Source organism: Gorilla gorilla, chromosome 6, assembly GCF_029281585.2.
Source record: "Gorilla gorilla gorilla isolate KB3781 chromosome 6, NHGRI_mGorGor1-v2.1_pri, whole genome shotgun sequence".
NCBI classification, from domain to species: domain Eukaryota; kingdom Metazoa; phylum Chordata; class Mammalia; order Primates; family Hominidae; genus Gorilla; species Gorilla gorilla.
Genome location: NC_073230.2, coordinates 128,090,969 through 128,112,842, shown reverse-complemented (window position 1 = coordinate 128,112,842; position 21,874 = coordinate 128,090,969). Strand labels below are relative to the sequence as shown.

Below are 21,874 nucleotides of genomic sequence, written 5' to 3'. Positions count from 1 at the left end.
ACCTAGAGAATAGGATTTTATTATTAATCAAGTGCGAGCATCATCTCAGAATCTTTCAACAATTTGAATTGAAATATGCAGTTAATAGATGATTCCACTTCACACAAGATAAACATGTGAATGTGTAGGATCCACATATAGTGGTATCTTACAAAATTACTCTGTTAAAAAAACTTTTTTTTTTCCCTAAACGTCTCACTTCCAAGTATTTTTATCCCTTCTGCAAATTAGACTGGGCAAGAAAGTCAGTCTGTGGTAAAATGATTCTATGTGAAACACACCACATCGTGCACTGAAGCTGTCCATTAGGGAATCATTAGTAGGAAGACAATGAATGTTTCCCAGCCTGGAGCCTGTTAATTTTAACTTCATACATATGCTACTGGGTATCTGTAGTAGATTAAATATTATGTAATGCTGTATTTACATCATCTCTTAGGGCACCTTTGTCTTGTTTTTCATTTACTATGCAGGGCTATCACTGATATTTTTCTGTTGCTCAGTTTTACCTACCAAAAAAATTTTGGTCAATGCAATGCTGGGGGAAAATCAACATGTTTAATAGAAATGTTTTGTCATTACTAAAACTTTACCGTGTTGAAAACTGTAGAAAGTCTCAGCTCTTTCCTACTCTTTAAGGATTTTCAGTGTGCTTCTGCTTGACTATTAAGCAAAACCTGTATTGAACACTTAGTTTATCCTTGAAGAAACACACGGAGTTTGAAGTTATTTAGTGCTACTATATAAATTTCTATTTGAAGATATTTCCAGTTTCATTATGAGTGTATAAAATAATGGGGCAGAGCCAGCAGCATGATTTAATGTCTTTCTCCAGAAACAGCTCTGCCTCTAGCAGAAAAACTAGATTTTTAAAAAAGGAAAAGAGAAAAAGATTACTAAAGCATCCTTACTCATTGCAAGCTCTCACAACAGAGGGCAGATTTTTTTGTAAAACAAAGTCCAGATAAATAAAATATTTAAATGCTTTTATAATATTATCCCTTAAGATGTTTTCTTGATTTTCTTTTTCTGTAAATTATTTGTTTTGACAATAAGACTTGTTCTTGCCCTTAAAGTAGTTTAAGCTTGCCAATTTAACAATTTTTTTAGAGTAGCCAAATTGTTTATTCTTAATTCACAAGAGCAATTCAGAAAGAATTAGTATATACTGTACAGATTTCTTAAAGTTCACTTTGTTGATTTCACTAATAAGCCTGGGCTCATGATCGTTTTACTGTCTTAACTAAAAAGGTAGCCCTGGCTGGGTGCGGTGGCTCATGCCTGCAATCCCAGCAATTTGGGAGGCCGAGGCAGGCAGATCACCTGAGGTCAGGAGTTCAAGACCAGCCTGGCTAACATGGTGAAAACCCATCTCTACTAAAAATACAAAAAATTAGCGAGGTGTGGTGGCACATGCCTGTAATCCCAGCCACTGACGAGGCTGAGGCAGGAGAACCACTTGAACTGGGAGGTGGAGGTTTCAGTGAGCTGAGATTGCACTCTAGCCTGGGCGACAGTGTGAGACATAAAATGTGTTTGTGTGTGTGTGTGTGCGCACGCGCGTGTCTATGTGCATATATACATATATATACATATGTGTGTGCATGTACATATACACATATATATGAATCAATACTGAAACATGCTTTTTTTGGGAGACTGAAACCAAATATCTAAGAATGTTCTTTTGTTTATTTAGGTTTTCTTTTTATTAATATATGGGTGTATATATATACATATATACACACATATACATATATATACACACATATACATATATATATATATATATATATATATATATATATATATTCCAAATAAACCCCTTAAATTAGGTTAGAGGATAAAGGGTTCCAGAAGAGCAAGCACAGGTTGTATCCTATCTTCTCCTAAAGGGAAGCATTATGGGTCAAATGTCAGTAAATGTCAGCAAAATGATGGCTAACAAAATGTCTGAATTGGTCTGAGCACAGGAACTTTATTGTATAAGGGATCCCTTGAGAAAAGACAACACTTATAACACATAAGCGGCCGGGCGCCGTGGCTCACGCCTGTAATCCCAGCACTTTGGGAGGCCGAGGCGGGTGGATCACGAGGTCAGGAGATCGAGACCATCCTGGCTAACACGGTGAAACCCCGTCTCTACTAAAAATACTAAAAATTAGCCGGGCGTGGTGGCGGGCGCCTGTAGTCCCAGCTACTCGGGAGGCTGAGGCAGGAGAATGGCGTGAACCCAGGAGGCGGAGCTTGCAGTGAGCCGAGATCGCGCCACTGCACTCCAGCCTGGGCGACAGAGCGAGACTCCGTCTCAAAAAAAAAAAAAAAAAAAAAAAAAAAACATATAAGCATTCATTAAGAAATGTATTTTTATTGCAATGGCATGCATGATAGTGTATTTTGCCATTTTTTCTGATTTCTAAGAATTATACTTATTAGCAATGCTGCTGATGTGTTTCATTTTAGAAGATAGGAAAACCAAAATTGAGGATAATTGAAAACAAAGAACTTGAAATGGTTCTTCAAACAGTTCTTGAAACCATTTTTCTAATTACGTTTGCAATTATATTCTAGTCTTCATGTCAAAATTATCCCATGGTTTCAGAAGATAAAAAGACTATACAATTCATTCAGCAAGTCTTCTTTTATACACTTTTCCCCTGGGGACACTATACTAGCTGCACACACTTTTTACACTATATGTTCTCAGATTTGCCCAATGACTAAAGTTACTGTCTCTCCATAGAATTCTGTCTGTAAAAGAATATGAAACAAAATGAATCAATGTTGAAACATGCTTTTTTTGGGAGACTGAAACCAAATATCTAAGGATGATCTTTTGTTTATTTAGGTTTTCTGTTTTTTTTGTTTTTGTTTTTATCAAAAGAGACTTTTAAACAACTCTGGACTAACAAAGACTCAATTATACTGGGTTGCCTGAATTTCCTTCATTCTTAAATTTTGGGACAACATACAAACAGTAAAATACACAAATGTTAAGTATACATTCCAAAGAATAAACACACACATATGTACGTGTATGCATGTGTGTACGTAGCAGCACTAATTATATCCACATAGAGAATATTTCCAATATTCCTCCCAGTCATACTCTCCCGTAAGTAACCACTATTTGGACTTCTATTATCTTAGATTAGTTTTGTCTGTTGACAATTTTATATAAGTTGCATCATACAGACATATTTTTTGACTTCTGCTATTTATTATGGTATTTGCTGTAACAGTAGTATTTTTCTTATTATTCACATGTAGTATTGCATTTAAAAATTCTTTATATATTCTATTTTTGATAGGCATTTGGTTTATTCCAAATTTTGTCCCCCATGACCAAAGTTCTCTGAAGTTTCTTGTAAATATCTTTTCGTAGAAATATAAATTTATAAATTTGAGACATACACCCAGGGGTGGAATCGTTTTCAGTAGATACTCAGTTGGCATAAGTATCATAGATATTGACAGATAGTCTTCCAAAGTGATTATTTCATCTGGATATTCCCAAATAGATGGTAAAATGGTATCACTGTGACTTCTTCTACATTAGAATCTCTATATTACTATGTTTACTGGAAGTAATATCACCATTATATTACGCATTTTGGAAGTAGATAACACTTCACTCTGTATCATAGTCTTTCCAGGTAAAGTAAGTCACAAAGCCATGGGACAGGTCTAGTAGTAATACCAGAGGGGAAGAAGGATCTGCAAAGGACTGTGATAACAGCAAGTGGTTTCTAATTATTTGGTGCTCATACAGGGCTACACCATGTTCTAGAGTAGTCAGCACTCTTTTTCTGTAACAGGCTAGATAGAAACTGTTAGCCTTGTGGTTTCTGTCACAACCACTCAATTTTATGAATTTTGTAAAACATTAATGTGTCAGAAAATATCATTCCACTTTTGAATTTTGTACAACTATTCAAAATTGTGAAAACAATTCATAGCTCAAAAGCCATTCATGAAGGTGTGGCTGACTAGGTTTGACCCATGGGCTATAGTTGGTGACATGGAACAAGGAATCTTTTTAAACAACTCTGAGCTAACAAAGACTTCCCTCTTGAACTATGCTATCTTACTTTCCTTCATATTTTAAAGTGAATAACAATATACACTGTTCTCGCTGAAAAAAGATATGTGAGATACCATATATGCTATTAATAGTTCAATTGAGCTGTTCCACAATGTATACATTATTTCAAAACAACATGTTCTACCTAATACATAAATATAATTTTATGTCAGTTAAATAAGTAAATAAATATACAAAGAGAAAGAAATAATATAGTTTTTCTTAGACTTTTGAAGTCACTAGGTATAACTCAATTTAAGGAGTAGGAAGTTACACTCAACCTCTTTGAGAGTAAAATATCTATTATAAATAAATCATTTTGAATTATTCTGCATGAGATATCTTTATTAATAAAATGAAAATAAAATAAAATAATTACATAATTTTAAAAGATAAATGTTGGTGAGGATGCAGAGAAAGGGAAACTTTAATTTACTGTTACTGAGAATGTAAATTTCTATAGCCTTGATAGAAAACAGTATGGAGTCTCTTCAAAAAACTTAAAAATAAGTATCAAATGTTCCAGCAATCTAACTCCTGGGTATATATCCAAAGAAATTAAAATCAGTATGTTGAAGAGATATCTGTACTCCCATGTTCACTGCAGCATTATTTACAATAAGCAAGACATGGCAACAACCTAAGTATCTATTGAGAGATGACTGGCTAAAGAAAATGTGGCATAGATGTATACAATGGAATATTATCATCCATAAAATAGAAGAAAATTCTGCCATTTTTGACACATGTAAGAACCTTAAAGACATCATACAAAGTAAAGTAAGTCACAAAAATGACAAATACTGTATGTTCTCACTTACACAAGTTATCTCAAGAGGTGGAAACTATAGAAACAGAGAGTAATTGCAGTTGTGAGGGTTTGGGAGGTGGTAGAGATGAGATGATGTTGGTTAAAGGGTACAAACTTTCATTTATAAGATGAATATTTTAAGAGGATCTAATCTTCATAATAGTTACCATAGTTAATAATACTATTGTATACTTGAAATTTGCTAAGAGAATAGATCTTAAATGCTATCACACACACACACACACACACACACACATACTCGCATTAAATATGTGAGGATGTGATAATTAGCTTAATTATTTCACAATGTATACATTTTATACTTTATACACTCCAAAAACATACAATTTTGTTAGTTATACCTTAATAAAGTTGAAAGCAAAAAGATGTATGCTTCAGGTAGGCCTGTGTAGCCCCTATCAGACTAATTCCCATGCAGAGTTTCTGGATAATTTAGGAATGTGGGCAGATAGCAGAGGGAATTTAACACTTTAAAGAAGGAAACATTATAAGATCAATACCCTATTTTTTATGGCTTCTCACCCTATGGAATGATGGTCTACACTCTGCAGATGACTGAAATTCTATATAAAAACACACTTGCTAGCTTAAAAGAAATACCATAGGAAAATGTCCAAGGAATCCATGCCCACATCTACTGGAAGTTAAGGGGCTAAATTTTAGAAAGAAGAGAGCCAGAGAAGGAGAACCTAAATCCCATTTAAACTCTTTCTGAGTCTATGGGTAACATCTGAACTACACAAACACAAAGCAGACACCCATGCATTTTAAATCCTTTCTGGAATTTTGCCTACTGTACTGAGTACATATTAACTGTAGGCAAATTATTCCTTGAAAAATGGGAAATCTAATTTTAACTCTGCCAATAAGAAGCAAAAATGGTTTACATTTTCAGAGTCCAATTGTGCTAGAGTGAATAATTCATAGCGCCTCAAAGTAAGAGATAAGACAGATAATTCATCCAATTCACCCTAAAATGCCCCCTAGCTCTTAGATGGTGTGGTACATGCACATTCCTTCCTGCCACCTGAAGTCACATTATTGTGACAATTATTGGATATCACATAGGACATGAGTTATTTTTTGTAGTAAGCTGAATTATGGCTCTGGGTTTTTTATAACATTTTTGTTAGATTGAGGCTTTAGAATTCAAATTTTTAACTTAATCTCCTCTCATTAAAAATTTAAAATAAATTGTAAACTGCAACTGGATTAATCTAATGCCTTGTGGTAGTCTTTAGTACTGATCTATAGCATTTCTATTTCTCTTCCTCCTTGATATAAACTAAAATTGCATTTCACTCTTATAGCTAATGAAAGATGAACATAAATGACATATAAAATCACTGGAGTATAGCCTTGAAGAGTTAATGCACATTTTTTTCTATCTTCCCCTATTTCTATAGTAATTAGTGGTATTTCACATGGTAGTTACTTTTGACTCCCTGAGAGACAATAACACAGAAACAGGAAAAATATTTAAAAAGAGGAAAGCATATTATGTATCTCCATGCAAACATGCAATGGACAAGTACTGCCCCCCGCCCCCCAAACTAGGATGGAGGGGGAAAAGAATGTAGGTTATTGAAAAAAAGAGTAAGCCAGAAATAAAGAAGATGAGGTGGTATATTTGGTGGGTATTGACTGAGCACTGCTAATTAAACAGGAATTCTTGTCGAGACTCCCCATCCCTGATTCTGAGCTAGAAAATATTCAATGGACTTTATGAAGGTGTCTCTTTATATAAACACATATACTTGTCAATTTTAAAATGACTTTCTAGAACTTTCAATCATGTAGAATAATTAATAACTCATTTGCCAACCAAAACATGAAAACTAAAAAAAGCATCGCCTTTCAGGATGGTTGCATATTATTTCAATATCTGAAAACTAGAGAAATGCACCACTACATAGTAGCTATAGCATGTAGAGAAGAATTCTATACTTGGCATTTTGAAAGGCAAAGACCCTCTCAACCAACTTCATTACACAGCCCTAAACCACACATGGCATAAAATGAAAACCCAAGATATAGAAGAAATTAATATGCGTTTAACTTGACTCTAAACTATTTTGGATGGTATAATATTCACGATACTGTCTCTCTTTTATTTCCAGGAAAAAAATGAAGTGCTCAGGATAGCACAGAAAAATCAACAAATATTTTGATATGTTTCTCCATAACAGGGCAGAAAATGATTTTCTAAGTTCAAAGAAAAATGAAAGTCACTGGTGGTCTCTAAATAATTCAGACTCCATATGCAAAATAGATCCTCAATGTGCTCATACTAGAAAATGAACAACTCTAAATGTAAAAGAGCTCTGATAATACAAACTGAAGCAGTCCTACTTCACGGAATCTGGAACTAAGTAAACATAAAAAGTGGTAATATGTGAGAAATAAATATAGCAATGAAAAATATGCCCAGAAGTTCCTTAAATTTTTCAGTTATTCATCTTATATTTTCATTTTGTGTGTGTGAGGGAAGAGATCTTGAGTATAAAATTCTAAAATATGTGAGCATTTTATTCTCTTCCTACCTGTTTGACTGTTCACCCATATAATGGAATGTGACAGAAAAGTTATTTTTGTAAACATATTTAGCTTAGCTAGACATACACAGAGCATAATTTTCTATTTTCTTATGGGCCAAGAAGTGGCATTCTTATATATCAGAATTCTACAAGAACACAAGTCTTCACTTCTAGTAAAAATGCATCTGTTCCCTTGCTGCTCTATCAAGTTTAGTTACTCAAATACTATTGAATGAAGCTGGACTCCTAGACTCCCTGTGTAGTCCAGCCTGCTAATAGTGCATCTGTAAAAGTCTTCTAAAGATTCCCATGGAAATGTTTCAATAAATATAATAACTTAAAAAAAAAAACCGAAGAGCTAAAAAGGAAAGGTTACTAAGTGGAACAAATATCAACAACTTGGAAAAACAGATGCTTGAATCCTTTCCACCTGAAAAGTATTTATTAAGCCTGTTATTTGCGTGGCCCTGTTTCAGGCACTAAATGATATTAATTAATGTTGCTGACTTGAATTTTGCCTTTAAATATTCATATAAAAGAAATAAAGTATTCCAATATGTGCTTTAGATATTGACAACAAAAACACCCAAAGGAAAAATAACGAGGAAAGTTTGTTGAAAATATCAACTTTCAGCATTTGAGTCATTGCATGATTAAAATACTGCATTAAAATTTGAGAGACATATAAATGTTATAATTCAATTATAGTACAACTTGGATTTAAATACATTTTGTAGTTGAGATACTACACATGACCTCTGGGAAGACATAAGAAAACTCAGTGCATAATTTATGTTTCTACAAAACTTATAGAGGATGTTAAATTTAAGTCAAATACAGTATTAATATGTAAATATATGACAGATGAATATGATTTTGACTGGAGAAAAAATGGGATGATATTAGAAAGATTAAAATAGCATAGCTTAAGAGGATAAGATGCAACTTGGATACGGCTTTGAAGAAATGATTCATTCTGATTGAAAGTAAGGGAAATTTAAGAATGCAAAGTATAAAAATGCGGCCGGGCACAGTGGCTTAAGCCTGTAATCTCAACACTTTGGGAGGCAGAGGCAGGCGGATCACCTGAAGTCAGGAGTTCCAGCCCAGCCTGGCCAACATGGTGAAACCCTGTCTCTACTAAAAATACAAAAATTAGCTGGACGTGGTGGCAGGAGCTTCTTATCCCAGCTACACGTGAGGCTAAGACAGGAGAATCGCTTGAACCTGGAGGTGAAGGTTGCAGTGAGCTGAGATCACGCCACTGCGTTCCAGCCTGAGCAACAAGAGTGAAACTCCATCTCAAAAAAAAATATGAAAATGCATATTGAATATAGAACATAGCAACTATTATCACATATATATTTAATAAAATATACATATATTTATACATAGACAAAATGTGTCCTTTTGCCTTTTTCCAGAAGATTAAAATATGTTTTATTTAATTTTATTTTTATTTATTTATTTTTTAGAGACAAGTTCTCCCTCTATCACCCAGGCTGGAGTGTAGTGGCATGATCATGATCATAGCTCACTGCAGCCCTGAATTCTTGGGCTCAAGTGATCTTCCTACCTCAGCCTTGCCCAGTTAATTATTTAAAAATTAAAAAAAATTTTTAAAAAATTGGAGAGATGGGCACTTGCTATTTTGCCTAGGCTGACCTTGAACTCCTGGCCCCAAGTGACCCTCTGGCCTTGGCCTCTCAAAGTGCTGGGAGTCACTGCATCCAGCCAAAATATGTTTTAGAAAGCAACTCTGAAAATAGTATAAAAGAGAAACTAAAGAGATAAGAGTTAATGAGCACTGTTTTAATCAGTCATTCATGTGTCTGTTTTGGCACAACAATTACTTTAAGGTGTTTGACAGAACCCCAATTCCTTGAGATGTTAAGAAGTGTTATGTTAGAAGAAAACATCTGAGATAAAACACAAGAGTGTTAAGGAGTGTTACGGAACAAAATAAATAATTTTTGGGGTCAAATAAATTTGGAAATACTGATTGGAGAGTTAAGCAAAAATATTCACTAGAGGTAATAGGATACATTAAAACATGTTAATTTATTTTCAGGTGGAGACTATTTCATGCAGAATTTCTAAAATGTTTACATTTCCATTTTTTTTTTTTTTAGGAGCGTTTCAAGGGAGTGGTATGCCAACTAATACATTTCTGAAGGACAGCTTTTAAATTACTAACTTATATTACCTAAAACTTCCTATAAATGCTAAAGTCAAAGTGATGGGTCTAACTAAAGAAAGGGGCTAAAGTGGAAATTGAGGGCCATATGATGTTTCTGCCTCACTTTTCACCCTACTTCAATAATGTCACAAGTGGCTATCCTAATTCCTAAATATTTTAGGAAGCTTCTGTAGCCCATATGCTTTAACTCAAAAAATCTTCTTCAGAGTCCATTGAAATCCATATTATTTACGGCATATAGTGATTAATCTGTAAAACCCACTGGCAGCTACTGTTGCCTTGGGTTTTTATTTTATTATCATGCTTACAGGTTTTTGATGGCATAATAATATATGAAGTGTGACAGACTGAGACCCGGTTTCAAAAAAAAAAAAAAAGAAAGAAAACAACATGGCACATGTACACATATGTAACAAACCTGCACGTTGTGCACATGTACCCTAGAACTTAAGGTATGATAAAATATATATATATATAAGAAATTAAGAAATTGACTGTTAGAGACCTCCTTGTATTAAAATATTAAAATACAATTTTTCTTTTCCTTCTTTCCAGTGCCTCGAGTATACTGTACTCCTTCCCTGTTTGTATCACTTTGCACACAGGCCTCTATGCTAGATAAATCTTATCTTTCTGTTCAAATTCTGAAAGCATCACCATTTTCAGGGAACTGTGTCAATAAATATGATTTTTTTTTTGTCTGCTATTATTTAAGCTGTCATAATGAGAATTTGATCCATTAGACAGGATGAAGTAGATAACCCTTGGATGGGATCATGCTTTGTGGGTGCTCAGTGAGCACATGAAAAACGATAGTTACTTTGACGTTTCCTTGGGGAAGTCATGGTTATGATCAGAGTTGCTAATATTTTACTCAGATTATTAAAAGCATGTATAATTTATTTATTTGGAAATGTTTCTTTTGTGACCCAATGCTTCTCTTCACCTATTCTGAGGAAAGGTTTCATTTTCCTCTCACAGGAGCTACATTTGAAAATAGAAGAACAAAGTCTTCAGGAATTCACTGTAGAGGGAAAACCCACATTCCCCATGACTCTCCCATACTGGGCTTTTCACTCCCTAAAGAATTTTACCTACATGTTAAATCTGAGATAATAGAGTGACCTGAAAAAAGGGAAATTGTACAAAAAGCAGGCAAGACTAATTCAAAGATGCACAAAGCATAATTGAAGCAATGTACCATCTATGTCAATGGCAGGGAGAAGCAGCAGGAGGCTAAGATAGAAGAAAACAAACGGCAGAAGAATGACTCAATTTGAAGAAAACATGGTTTGCTCCAAGGGTAAGTAGCAGCCTTCCTGAGGACAGAGAAAATCTCTATTGGCAGAGTCCAAAGTAATAATTTGTCAAATAGCTCACAAGGATGTCAGAACAGAAGGGGCAGCTGGTCACTGTGTATTTTATCACAGTCACAGATATGGTGCATAATAATAGCAACCAGAACCACTAGTTTGAAGGACAAATACATGATTATAATATAAATAAAATACACATTTATATAAAGGGACATTAAATCATCAGCCCTAGTTATCTCAGTTGATTTCCCTAGATTTCTATTCTATGACATACATTTATATAATATGATGAACATAACATGATGCTGTGTGATATAACTGTAATATAATGTTACCTTGCACTAGACAAATTAACTCTGTAAGTTCCAGGTCTATGACTTTTTACCTAACTATAGATGTGTTCAATTAATATGAATTAAATGAGTAAATATTGACTCATACATTTTAACTCTCAGGGAATTCCACATTCAGAGGTCAGAATAAACTTAAGAGCAAATAAATCTTTACTTAATTTGCCTTTCTCCCCCTTCCTTACCTTTATTTTATATGAAAATTATAATGATTATAGAACAAATTTAGTATAGGAGGGTTTTTTTATTTTTATTTTTTTGAGTCAGAGTCTTGCTCTGTCACCCAGGCTTAGGTGCAGTGGCACGATCTCGGCTCACTGCAAGCTCAGCCTCATGGGTTAAAGTGATTCTCCTGCCTCAGCCTCCTGACTAGCTGGGACTACAGGTACGTGCAACTGCGCTCAGCTAATTTTTGTAATTTTAGTAGAGATGGGGTTTCATCATGTTGGCCAGAATGATCTAGAACTCCTGACCTCAGGTAATCCACCCACCTCAGCCTCCCAAAATGTTGAGATTACAGGCATGAGCCACTGCACTTGGCTGAGAAGTTATTTTCCTTAAAATAAAATTAAAAAGATGTCAGTGTTACTTTTGCTTATGAGTATGGTGGAGTGTTGTCAGACACTATGTAAATGGTGTCAAGTCCATTGGTATTAATAGTGAAGAAAACAACTATATATCTGGGCAAAATCCAAGACATATAAGAAAAACTGTTATGTTTCTCAGTTGGATTTTTTCGTTATTGCTTTTTATTTCTGTTTTTGTTTCTTTAAGTCATGCCAGGGAGATGCTAAACAAATTGTACTAGGAGATACAACATTTGAGAGAGAGGAAAATACAGAGATGTTAGCTGTCAGTCAACAATCAACATTCTGGGCACAGGGTAAGTAGGTTTGAATTCAGAATTTGCTAGTTCACAGAGATGCTGTTGAAGAATACAGAAAAAACAAGCAGAACTTCTGGTGGTCTCAAGGGATTAGACAGAAAAAATTAGAGACTTCAAAGACAAGATATTAGGTTGTTGCAAAAGTTATTGCGGTTTTTGCCACTAAAAGCAATGGCAAAAACCGCAGTTACTTTTGCACCAACATAACTAGTAAAAAGCAGTGAACTGAGTGAGACACACTGCTAGTTTTCCCTTCAAGGCAAAATCTGAAGCCACTTAATTTAGGAGGTTAAAAAAACCTTCCTACTTATTCCAATAAGCCAATCAGAGTATTCAGAAATTCTACTTCGCTAAAGAGAAAATAACATATTTCAGAACTTATAAGGACTACTGTAGGATTATAACCATGGTTGTGACCATTATCAAAAAGAGAAGAGATAAAAAGTGTTGGCAAGAATGTGGAGAAAAGGGAGACTTCGTGCACTGTTGGTGGAAATATAAATTGGTACAAACCTTATGGAAAGCAGTATGGAAGTACCTCAAAAAAAACTTAAAATAGAACTACCATATGATCCAGCAGTCCCGCTTGGAACATACCCAGGTACGCAAAATTGATGTTGATACCCTGGCCACATGATATAAGAATTCTACTCCAGTTAAATAATAGTTTCATAGGCAATGCCATTTTACAAAATGTAACTGTCCTGTGTGCTTATAATTTATATGCTCTTCTAAATTCATAAAAGTATTTCCCTTAAGACTATCTTGTCCTATTTCCTTTCAGTGCTTTCAATGAATATAAATTATCTTTAAATTTTCTCTCAGATTATAGAAAATCATGTCTGTAATAATGTGAAGTAATATTTTCTGATTATTAAATTATTGCACTTTCATTGTAGAAAATTAATTTCACTATATTTATATGACTTTTGTATACTTTATTATGTAGTTGAGTTAAAAGTACAAGCTGATTTTAAAGCAGAACTAATTAAGCTGTAGTTAATGATCCCAGAAGGAAGAAGATTTAACTACTGCTTGGTGATTTTATGATAAATATCTGCCACTGCATTTATTAGTTTGCTAATCTTCCCCAATTAGAAATATGGGTTGAGACATTTAACATTAGTTTCAAAGATGCAAACTAAGACGGCTAAAATTTCTTGGCAAAGAAAACAGCCATTCTGTTGTAGCATTGCTTTTCAGTTTTACTATATCATGTTACTTTTTATGTTAACTAGTTTTCTAATCACATTTTAGCTCGCCTATAACTTGTTGATATTTTCTTAACTTCATTTTTGTTACAAATGTCAAATTTTAAAAATTTGATTATATAAAGTTATAAAGACATTTGAAAACATACAATGGGTGTGAATCAAATAAGCATTAAAAATTCATAAAGATCATCACAAATCTCACACCTAGTCATTAATCCATTAACACGAGGATATATAGTCATACAGATGACTGTCATTGATATGGTTTCGCTCTGTGTCCCCACATCTTAAATTGTAATCCTCATAATTCCCAGGTGTAGAGGGAGGGACCAGACGGGAGGTGATTGGATCACGGGGGCGGTTTTACCTAAGCTGTTCTGGTGATAGTGAATGAGTCTCACAAGATCTGATGGTTTTAAAAGTGGCAATTTTTCCCGTGTTTGCATTAATTTTCTTCCTTGCCACCTTGTGAAGAAGGTGCCTGCTTTCCCTCTCCTATGATGGTAAGTTTCCTGAGGCTTTCCTAGCCATGTTTCCTGTTAAGCCTATGGAACTGGGAGTCAAATAAACCGCTTTCCTTTATAATTACCCAGTCTCAGGTAGTATCCTTCATAGCAGTGTGAAAAGTAGCTAATAAAGTCATTTCCTAAATAAACTTATTTATAAATACCAAGTTCTCAAGATCATACCCAGCACACAAATCAACTATTTTTTAAGTAATGGATTTATTGTGATATAATACACAAACCATAAAATTTACTTTCAAATTTGTACAATTCAGTAGTTTTTAGTATATTCATACAGTTGTACAATTATCATGACTATCTAATTTTAGAACAGTTTATCACTCTAAAAAGGAAACAACTCACTCTTCTCTTCTTCCCAAGCCCCTGGGATACACAAATCTACCTGCTGTCTCTGTGCATTTGCCTATTCTGCAGATTTTACACAAATTGATTTATTTAATATGTAGCCTTTTAAAGGTATCTGGCTTTTTAAAATTTGTTATAATGTTTTTAAGCTTCATTTATGCTACCACATGTATCTATACTTCATTCCTCTTTATTGCCAAATACTATTCCATATTATGACTATGCTACATAGTCATAATTTATGTGTTATAGTTTATGTGTTAGCCAGTTGTTCAACTTTTGGGTCATATCTGAATTTTTGCTAATATGAAGAATGATGCTAGAAAAATGACATGTTTTAATGTGGACATATGTTTTTAATTATATTGAGTATGTGCTATATATATCATTTTTTGAAACTTTCAAAGTGTTTTTCAAAGGGTCTGCACCATTTTACAAATCCACCAATATTTTAGAATAATTCTGATTTCTCCAAATTCTTGGCAACACTTGTAATTGTGTTTCTATTTTTTTATGTGAGCCCTCCTACTGGGTACAAAGTAATATCGCATCAAGGATTTGATTTGAATTTGTCTAATGACTAATAGTGTTGAGCATCTTCTCATATGCTTATTGACCAATGTATATTTTCTTTAGAGAATTGTTCATTAAAATAATTTTCACCTTTTAACTAAGTTATTCACATTTTTACTAGTGAGTTATAAGTGGTATTTATATTTTCTAGGTACAAGTCTCTTATCAGGTATATAAATTTCAAATGTTGCTATGATTATATGTGTTGAGTTTCCCTATCTGAATGATGTCCTTTGAAGTGCAAAAGTTTTTAATTCGATGAAGTCAAATCAATGCACTCTTTCTCATTTTGCTTTCTTATCTTGCTTCATATCCAGGAAACATTATTTACAGAACTCTTGCTCCCATATTTTCTTATAAGAATTTTATAATTTTAGCTTTAATATTTAGGTCTATAATCATCTTGATTTGATTTTTGTATATGTTGTCAGGTAGGGCTCAACTATCATTGTTTTGCATGTTAATATACTTTTGTCTCAGTAAGATTTGTTATAAATATTGTTTCCCTATTTAATTATCTTGGTAACCTTCTCTAAAATCAGTTGACCATAAAAAGGAATTTATTTTCAACTTTTATTACATCCAGTTTATCTACAAGTTTATCCATATGCAATACCATATTGTACTGACTACTGAAACTTTGTAGTAAATAATAGAAATCTGGAAGAGTGAGCCCAAACTTTGTTGTTCTTTTCAAGTTGTATTGGCTAATCTCGTTTCTTTGCATTTTCATATAAATTGAACAGTCAGTTGTGATTTTATAGAAAAAAGTAGCTGAGGTTTGAGAGCAATTGTATTGATTTAGTAGATCATTATAGATTATTGATATTTTAAGTTTTGCCTTCCAATTCATTAGTGTGGGATGTCAGTTTTCAATTCTTTAGGCCTTCTGTAATTTCTGTCAACCATGTGTGTAATTGTTAATGTACAAATCTTAAACTTTTTTTAATGTATTGTTTTCTTTATTTTCATGCTATTGTAAATGGAATTGTTTTTGAAATTTATTTTTTGATTTTGACATTGTATAGAAATGAAATACATTTGTATGTTAATCTGGTATTCTGCAAAGTTGATAAACTTGTATATTAGTTCAAATAGTTTTGCATGTATGTGTATGTATGGATTCCTCAGGATTTTCTGTATATAAGATTATTTCACCTGCCAGTAGAGAGAGCTTTTCTTGTCTTCAAATCTAAATGGCTTTTATTTCTTATCCTTGTCTACTTATCCTGGCTAGAACTTCCAGTACCATGTTGAATGGAAGTGGTGAGAGCAGACATTGTTGTTCTGTTTGTTATCATAGGGGAAAAACATTTAGTCTTTCATTAAGTATTATATAAATAAGTATGAGTATATAATCCAATGCTTTATCAGATTCAGAGAGTTCTCTTCTAATCATAGGTTATTGTGTGATTTTATCATGAATGTGCATTGGATTTTGTCAAGTGTATTTTCTGTTTCTATTGAGACAACAATTTTTTTATCCTTTATTGTATTAATATGATGTCTTACACTGATCTCAATAAATCATGTTTTATAATTCTGTATATGTTCCTAAATTCAGTTTTTAAATATTTTGTTGAGGGTTATCATGTTAGTGTTGAGAAAATATAATTTGTTATTTTATGTGATATCTTTGGTTGTATCAGGGTATTTCTGGCCTCAAGGAATGATTTGGAAAGTGAATTTCTAATTTTTTTTAAGTGTTTTGAAGGACTGGTGTTAATTCTTCTTTAATCACTTTGTAAAATTCATCAGCTTCACTGGCACCTAGGCTTTTCTTCCATGATTTTAAATTTTTAATTTAATGTAATACTTGATATAGGTATACTTTATGATGTGGAATACAGGGGAATCCACTTGAACACAGTTTAGGCAAATTATATGGTGATGTCTTTGCAGATGTGATTAAATGAAAGATCTTGAGATGAGTAGATTATCCTGGTTATTCAGATGGGCCCTAATTGAGAGCACAAGTGTCCTACTAAGATAAGGGGTAAGAGAGATTTGACACAGATAAAGAGGGGACTGCATACTCACACAAGAGGAGGCTGTAAGAAAATAGAACCAAGTGATTTAAAGATGTTGGCCTAGAAAGATCAGCATAATGAGCCACAAGCCAAGGAAAGCTGACATCCACAAGCACCTGGAGGAGACAAGGAATGATTCTCATCTAAAGCCTTTAGAGAATATGAAGCCCTGCTAACACCTTTGTTTTCGCTCAGCGATACTGATTTTGGATTAGTGGCATCCAGAACTCCAAGAACATGAATTTCTGTTGTTTTAAGCCACCGCGTTTATGATACTTTATTTTTATTTTTTCTTTTCACCATTTTCATAGTAATAAAGTGTACATATTTATAGTGTAACATGTTTTGAAATATATATATACACACACATATATATATCACAAATATATACACACTGTGGAATGGCTAAATCAAGCTAATTAACATATCTACTTACATCACATACTTTGTGTGTGTGTGTATGTGTGTGTTTGGTCAGAACACTTAAAATCTATTCTCTAGTATTTTGCTATAGTAGTTACAGAAAACTAATTCATAGATCTTTATTCAGATTTTTAAAAATTTTTACTGAAGTCAGCTTTGTAGTCTGTGAGTTTTCAAAATATTTATCCTTTTTTTGTTTATTTTTTTTTTGAGATGGGTCTGGCTCTGTTGCCCAGGCTGGAGTGCAGTGGCGTGATCTCAGCTCACTGCAACCTCTGCCTCCCAGGTTCAAACAATTCTACCTGCATCAGCCTCCCGAGTAGTTGGGATTACAGGTGCCTACCACCATGCCTGGCTTGTTTTTGTATTTTTTTTAGTAGGGATGGGGTTTCACCGTGTTGGTCAGATGGGTCTCAAACTCCTGACCTCAGGTGATCCACCTGCCTCAGCCTCCCAAAGTGCTGGGATTACAGGCATGAGCCACTATGCCTGGCCAATATTTATATATTTTATCATTTAAATAATTAGTTGGGATTGAATTGTGAAGGTTCTGCCTTGTAATTCTTTATATTTGTGTATAGTTAGTGTTAATTTTCTCTTTTTTCATTCTAGATTTTTTGTAATTTGATGGCTTCACTCTGTTTTCCAGGCCAAGTAACTTAAAATTTGTCAGCTTTGTAGATCAAAACATCAGCTTTGGTTTTGTTGATTTTCTTTATGACTAGTGTCCTTTATTTCTGCTGTAATCTTCATTATTTTCTTCCTAGTGCTTGCTTTAGGTTTAATTCTTTTTCTAGTGTTATAAGGTATTATAAAGTTCTCATATAGCACTGTTTTAGCTACATCCTATACTTTTTGTATGCTGTATTTTTATTTTCATCTCTTATTATAGCATGTCTAATTTCCTTGGGATTTATTCTGTGTCTCCCTAGTTACTTAGAAGTGTGTTTAATTGGTACATATTTGTATCAACAGAAACAGATGTACTTACATGCTGGCATGACTTAAGCTCTCTCTCTTCTCTTACAACTCATCTTTCTCAACCAAACTTTTTATAATGGTTGTCACCAAGACCCAGTGCCTCCGCTTCTCCTCCTTTCATTCTACACTGTGGTTCTCACTCCTCACTGCACTTTGTGTTACATGGAGAGCTTCCCCTGCCCTCACCACCACCCCGATCCTGCAGCACTGACCTTCTCTAGAGCCAGGCTCTTCATTGTCCCAAGCTAATGTTAACTTTGCCCAGAGAGCTCTTCTCTGGGCTCTCTGTCACATCACCTTTATCACGTCTTGGATGAAGTGTCAATTCTTTAGGAACTTTTAGCCGTTCTATCCAGGTCCGGTTAACTTAACCTAGGTTATTTATTCATTGGCATTCTGTCCACTTTCTTCATAGAACTTATTAAAACTGTGACTGTATTATCCTTGGTATTAGTTGAGTAGGCTGCCATTACAAATTATCACAGACTGGGTCTTAAACAAACAAACAATTATTTTCTCTCAGTTTTGGAGGTCAGAAGTCCAAGTTGTCAGGAGTTTGGTTCCTTCTAATAGTCATGAGGGAAAGAGCTATTCCGGGCCTGTCTCTTGGCTTAGAGATGACTCAAATAGTTGGTGTATTTGTGCCCTTCAAATGTCATTTTGAAATTTGATCCCCAATATTGGAGGTGGGGCCTAGAGGGAGAAATTTGATCATGGGGGGCAGATCCCTCATGAGTGGCTTGGTGCCCTCCTCAAGATAATGAGTGAGTAACCCATCTGAGTTCAGCAGAACTGGTTGTTTGAAAGAGCGTGACACCTCCCACCTCTGTGTCTCACTCCTGCTCTCACCATGTGATGTGCTGGCTACACCTTAGTCTTATACCCTGAGTAGAAGCGTACTAAGGTCCTCAACAGCAGCATTTGTTTGTGCCATGCTTGACAGCCTGCAGAACTGTGATCCAATTAAATATCTTTTCTTTATGAATTACCTAGTCTCAGATAGTTCCTTTACAGCAATGTAAAAACAGCCTAACACAATGACCATGTTCTCCCTATCTTCACATCATTTTTCCTCTGTATATCTCAGGGTCCAAATATTCTCTTTTTATAAAGATTGTCATGTTGAATTTGGGTCACCTTAATGATGTCATTTTAATTTAATTACTTCTTTAAAGATCCTGTCTCCAAATATGGCCACATCCTGAGGTCCTGGGGGTTAGGATTTCAACATAGAAATTTGGTGGTAGGATGGGGCAAAAAGACAAAATTCACTCCATAACACAAGATATATCAGCAGCCCTGACTGTCTAGTTCAATGTTTTATCTGTGTTACTATGGTACAGATAGATAACTTTATATCCTAAAATCTATATACACATCAGAGTTTACCTGGCCCTCAGAGAGATGCATGTACATTCTAAGAGTTTAGAGTGAAATCCTGGAATCCTTCCCATTCTGTCTCCAAGGGGTGAAAATTTTGTCTCTTTTTAAGAAGAGGAAGGTCAACAGCCATTTTTTCCTATATATAAGCAGAGGCAACCCCTTTTGTTCCATCCCTCTCTCATGGAAATTCTGGTCACTCATGTAGAAAATGTTTTCATCTGGCTTTCATCGTAACACCCCAGGGTGAGCACTGGGAGAAGGGAACACAGTTATCTTTATGTGAATAATATCTCACTTAGAAATAATAATGTATATATTGTTGATACAATTATTAAAGATGAATAGTAAAAACACAAATTGAGTATCTTTTCACACACAAATTAACCATTTAGAATCCTAATTTTAAAGTGCCTGCCAAGTATTTTGCTCAATTTTCTATTAGGTTCAAGTCAATTTCAACTATACATTTTAGTTATGAAGTTAGGAATTTAATAACAAGAGGGGAATTCATGGGAAAGAGAACAAAGGAGATAGGAACATAAAGGAAAGAATCCCTCTGTGAATTATTTTTTTCAAGTTCCATGTTTATTAAAAGATGTCAGTAACAGCTAGTGACTCTTTCTTGTTTATGAATTTTGGAAAAGAATGATGATTTGAAAGTTTAAAGCTATTATTGGAAAGTTCTGTTCTTTTTATAGACAACCAGTGATTTTCCATACAATTAGAGAATAACTGATGTTTTTGATTATCAATGAATTGAAAGTCATAAAAGGCAGTGAATGGGGAATATTTCTGTGATGCTAGAGATTAATTTGCAGTTTGTTTCTTACAAAGTCTCATTCTTTACATTTAGGATCCCTTATGATGGATTAAATAAAGTTAGTCACGTCTTAAATCTGCTTTAAATCTGTTATTTGTAGTAGGAAGTCTTAAGACATTTTTTAAAGTACAAGTGCTTTTGTTATGTGAGATTCACTGTGCTGTTGCAATTTCATCTTTCTGGGAGAAAAAAAAATAGTCCTGCTGTTTTTTTTTTTAGGACAGAGGCTGCAAATAAACTGAAGTGATGGTAATTCCCAAGACAGCAAGTATTTCAATAGTAAACTTTAACAGCATGATTGAAAAAGAGTGAACTGGCCCATCAAATTTGTTTTATTACTGTAAAATCTTTCACTCCAAAGAGAAGCAGTTGCTGCCATTCCCTGCACTGTGATGCAGTCTTATCTAAGTAATTGCCTCTTCCTCACTGGGCAGAATTATGAACTCAACTTTTATTGCATAGAGCTACTTATAGTAGTATTAATGAACATGCATACTTGAATTGTAACAATACTCAACAATTCACACATTTTATCTGGAAGCAAGCTAGTATTTCTAATAAGATAAAATATTGTATTTGTTGAGTCAAAACAAACTCTCAAAATATTGCTAATTAGGAATAGGTCATTTTTCAATATTCTATTTAACTAATTTTCTAATGTGTGGCCAGAAAGCCATTGGAGAATAAGGGTACATTCAGAAAAACCTCATCTACATAGAGTTATATTATGTTATACTTTTATTCTCTAATATCACAGATATCTCTCTTATCTATTCAGTTCTTTAATCAATCAGCCAATATTGAGTAACCACTATATGCCAGGGACATTTATGATTCAATGTTTAAAATCTTCAAGAAAATAAACTTTTGACCCCTAAACAATTTTCACATTAAATTTTAAGTATTATTCTTCTTTTTCTCCTCCTCCTCTTCTTCCTTCTTCCTCTTTTTCTCCTAGTTATGGATATTTTTGTTGTTTGTTTATAAAGTAAATCTTATATTCTAAGGACATTTTCTCTTTTTTTTAACTTTTAAGTTCGTGGGTACAAGTGCAGGTTTGTTTTACAGGCAAACTCATGTCATGGGGGTTGTTTTACAGATTATTTTATCACTCAGGTATTAAGCCTAGTACCTACTAGTTATTTTTTTCTTGATCCTCTCTCTCCTCCCAACTTCCACCCTCAATTGGGTCCTAGTATTTTTTGTTCCCTCTATGTTTTCATCATTTGGCTCCCATTTATTTATAAGTGAGAACATGTGGTATTTGGTATTCTGTTCCTCCATTAGTTTGCTAAGGATAACAGCCTCCAGCTCCATCCATGTTTCTCCAAAGGATGCAGCCTTTTTTTTTATATAGCTGCATAGAATTTCAT

The 21,874-nt window shown here is 34.0% G+C and overlaps 1 protein-coding gene and 1 long non-coding RNA gene across 5 annotated transcripts in view; one reads left to right on the top strand and one right to left on the bottom strand.

The window, feature by feature from the left end:
* The window catches only part of LOC129534673 (putative uncharacterized protein encoded by LINC00575), a 403,213-nt gene that overhangs the window by 111,353 nt on the left and 269,986 nt on the right, over nucleotides 1-21,874 (bottom strand). The window lies entirely within an intron of this gene.
* Nucleotides 1-21,874, top strand: part of LOC109027669 (uncharacterized) — a 130,117-nt gene that overhangs the window by 106,141 nt on the left and 2,102 nt on the right. Inside the window, exons 3-5 of one of the 3 annotated variants that reach the window (XR_008681346.2) lie at nucleotides 10,873-10,956; nucleotides 11,607-11,704; nucleotides 12,094-12,202. This is a non-coding gene — a long non-coding RNA (uncharacterized lncRNA). Of the gene's footprint in view, nucleotides 1-10,872; nucleotides 10,957-11,606; nucleotides 11,705-12,093; nucleotides 18,539-21,874 lie in introns of those variants that run through there. The other 2 variants (XR_008681345.2, XR_008681347.2) reach the window with 2 other exon arrangements.